Raw genomic sequence first — 4,319 nt, 5'->3', positions numbered from 1 at the left:
ATGGGAAAAAAAGGCCATCTTTTGAGGGATGTGTTTGATGTGTCTTTGAAGAGCTGCTTGATTACTCAAAAACAAAAAACAACTGTTAGTGTGTTTATGCACCTGGCTGCCAAAGATAAAAATGCAGTTTGACCAAGGGCTTATTTCATTAGTGAGCAGAGAAGGAGAAAGACCTGGAGCAAAGAGAAGGAACTCAAATGAAGAAGCTTTTCAGTGCAGAAGAGACTTCAGAAATAATCTTGCAGCCTTCTTCTGCCAGCGAGCTGCAGGACTCATCTGAAGAAGACACAAGGTTCGAGGGGGGTCTGACACTGAATGCTCTCTGGAGTCCAGCATTTCTTTGAGTTCCTCTGACCCTTCATCTGAAAGTGGAGAGGACACTAAGGGTCCGGCCCACCATCCACCACCACGGGGGGCTTTCTTCTCACAATCTGTGAGGACACCCTGGTTTTCCCCAGCTCCTGGGAGAACGACCTCCGTTCTTCTCTGTCCCCTCACTGTGGGCCGGACCCTCAGTGTCCTCTCCACTTTCAGATGAAGGGTCAGAGGAACTCAAAGAAATGCTGGACTCCAGAGAGCATTCAGTGTCAGACCCCAGCTCGAACCTTGTGTCTTCTTCAGATGAGTCCTGCAGCTCGCTGGCAGAAGAAGGCTGCAAGATTATTTCTGAAGTCTCTTCTGCACTGAAAAGCTTCTTCATTTGAGTTCCTTCTCTTTGCTCCAGGTCTTTCTCCTTCTCTGCTCACTAATGAAATAAGCCCTTGGTCCCAAACTGCATTTTTATCTTTGCAGCCAGGTGCATAAACACACTAACATTTGTTTTTGTTTTTGAGTAATCAAGCAGCTCTTCAAAGACACATCAAAACACATCCCTCAAAGATGGCCTTTTGTTCCATTGAAATGATCTGTGCATGCTTACAGATTCTCACACACACACGGAGAGGGAGGAGGAGGTGTGTGCCTGGTTTGTGCACAGGCCTAAAAAAATGTTGTTCCTATCACCTGAGAGCACCAGGTCACATGCTGCAGGACCCTGCTAGTCTGCTGCTGGAAATGACACACACACACACACACGCACATATACACACGCAACACGCACACGCACACGCATACATATACATACACCACACACACACACACACCACTCTCGGGGCCCCCTGGTAGTCACACGGCTCCATAATATAACTGGCAAAAATGTAAGAATTTAATGCATGCGGCCTACAGTGGGAAAATGGTTTTAATCTGTTGGAATAGAGTAGAAATATCAAATATCACTACTTTTCTTCTAAATGAAATGCTGGACATTACAAAATGCATGGTTTTATACTGCAATGGCAATGAGATCAACAATGTGGTCTGAATGGAAGTCAATGAGGCCTTTTGAGATAAATGAAATAATGAAATAATGAAACAGGCGTTTAAAGGGTTTAAAATCGAAACCGAAAATGGGTAGTTTTGAGTACGTTAGAAGTTGTTTATGTGATTCATGAAAAAAAAGTAGAAAAAGATATTTGATGTATGATGATTTAATAGAAGTTATTATGGGCGTGTACATTTTTGCCACGAAGGTGTCCAGAGGTAGTATCTGATACTACGTAAAAAATAATAATGCAGTCAAATCAATTTTGTTGCTAATCTTTGACACATCCCAGACTCTAATAACCACCAAAGTTTCCATCCTCTACTAATTATATATTGAAAGAAATTCATTTTTTGTGTTTTTTTGTATATAAATAATGAAATAATTCAAATAATTAAACAGGCATTTAATGGGTTATTAAAATCCTGCCAATGATTGATGTTTGGTAGTTTTGAATACGTTAGAAAGTTGTATATGTGATTCATGAAAAAAAAAGTAGAAAAGATATTGATGTATGATGATTTAATAGCAGTTATTATGGGCGTGTACATTTATTGCCACGAAGGTGTCCAGAGGTAGTATTCGATACTACGTAAAAAATAATAATGCAGTCAAATCAATTTTGTTTGCTAATCTTTGACACATTCCAAGACTCTAATAACCACCAAAGTTCCATCCCTCTACTAATTATTATATTGAAAAAAATTCATTTTTGTGTTTTTTGTCATAAATAATGAAATAATTCAAATAATTAAACAGGGCATTTTAAAGGGTTAAAATCCAGAAAATTATTGAATGTTTGGTAGGTTTTGAGTACGTTTATAAGTTGTTTAAGTGATTCATGAAAAAAAAGTAGAAAGAAATGTTGATGTATGATGATTGTAGTAGCAGTTTATTATGGGCGTGTACATTTTGCCACGAAGGGGTCGAAAGGTTGAAAATTCGAGGAGGGCACAAGGGTTAAATAAAAATATGTGTATCCTTACCGATGACAGTGGGCTCCAGGTCCACAAAGACGGTTCTGGGGACGTGTTGCCGGCTCAGTCTCGCTGAAGAAGGTGTTGAAGGAGTCGTCTCCTCCTCTGATGGTCTTGTTACTCGGCATCTGACCGTCAGGCTGGATGCCGTGCTCCAGGCAGTAGAGCTCCCAGCAGGCATTGCCCATCTGGACTCCGGCCTGGCCGACATGCATAGAAATACACTCACGCTGTGGAGGAGAGACAAACAGTTATTTTATTAAAGAGCAGATTACATTTTGAATTTGAACAGATACATTCCATGTCAGTTTATACAGTGCAATCACTGACCTCCTTATACAAGTACTACAACGTATGTTAATACAAACCGTTTCCATGTGTCAATTTGACAAATAAAACACAACTGGATTCAACTCTAAAATTGTGATTTGTCGCAATTAAATTAACCAATTACCAACACTATCTACACACTATTAGATTACAGTCACAGGGGATACATTAAAAAGGTTGGGAGGGAGGGGTACATTACAATATGGTCGATTTATTGGACAATATTTCCCTAAAAAATCATTCCCTTTTAAAATGGTGTGTTTTGGGCGCTGACAGGTTATAAACCCTAACCCTAGTGACTTTGTGCTGAGTCACGTGTTCCTGTCCGGCCTCCCAAAACGAGCAACATCTCTCCTCCCTACTGCAAAGCCCTGCCTTTCTGTAACGTTCCTGGACCGACTCGTTATCTGATGGAGTCCTCTAGCTCGCCGGCTTACAGTAATGTCTTCCAAACCCACAAAGATGGGAAGAAACAGTTTTTCGCATACCGTTTTATACTGTATGCTTTCATTCTATTAAACTGGAGAAAAAAAATTGCCCAGATGTCGATACAGTATCTTTGACTGTAGTTTAAAGCGATGGAAGTTACGTTTTAACCGCCAATTTCAACCGTTATGATTTGAACTGCGCCAACTGTTTGGACTAAAGCCACCTCAATTTAGGCACATAAACGGGATTTTAACTGCAAAAAATCTAATTACCGGTAGTTTTATTATTTATATAATTGTTTTGTTCGTCAGTACTCACCATTTTGGTAGGATTTTTCCCCTGCTTTTTTCCGACACTGAAGAATCGGTTGTTGAAGGTTGTAGTGAAAGGAAGAAAGGAGCTTCCAATATTTATAATTTTCTGAGGGGGCGGAGACACAGCGTTCGGGTTTAAATGTCTTTCTGGCGCGAGCAAACGCTGGGCAGAGGTGCATTCAGGCATGGCTCGAAATATTCCGATCCTACACGTTAGCTGTGTCATCTAAAATAACTGTTTTTAATTACTAAAGGAACCAGCCTGTTTGGAAAATGTAAGAAGTAGAAAGTACAGGTATTTGGGTTCAAATGTAAGAAGTAGAAAGTACAGGTATTTGTGTTCAAAATGTAAGAAGTCAAAGTGAAAAGTAGTCAGTAAAAATAAGTAAAGTACTGATACCAGAAAAATTGACTTAAAGGTGGGGTAGGTAATTGTGGAGAAACCAGCTCGAGTGCACTCGAATTTGAAAATACACAGCCGGAAAAAATCTGCCACTTCCTTACAGAGTCCCTCCTCCAACACACACGAACGCGCACATGACCAATGAGGGCACGAGATAAGTTTGTGCACAGATGGAAGGCTGACAGGCAGGTAGGGCCATCCAGTTATTTTAGCCGGGCCGGCTAAAAATGATTGGTCGTGCCTTTTTTACAGTATCACGGCTTCCACAGATGACATTTTTTTTATGGATTTTTTTATGTTGTTTTGATTAATGAACACAATATATGCACTCCACTATGCTGTTGTAGTATGAACTGTATCTGAAGCTCTTAATATGATTGCTCATATTTCAAGCCATCTTTTTCCTGGCCCCTTGCTTTGGATCATTTTCATCAACCGGCCCATTCCAAACTAATTGAATAGCCCTGTTAGTGTACAGTTTATTATTATGCTGCTGCTGGGTTTAT

This window comes from Trematomus bernacchii, unplaced genomic scaffold, assembly GCF_902827165.1.
Source record: "Trematomus bernacchii unplaced genomic scaffold, fTreBer1.1, whole genome shotgun sequence".
Taxonomy (NCBI): domain Eukaryota; kingdom Metazoa; phylum Chordata; class Actinopteri; order Perciformes; family Nototheniidae; genus Trematomus; species Trematomus bernacchii.
The sequence above is the reverse complement of the archived record's forward strand: the minus strand, read 5'-3'. Positions refer to the sequence as shown.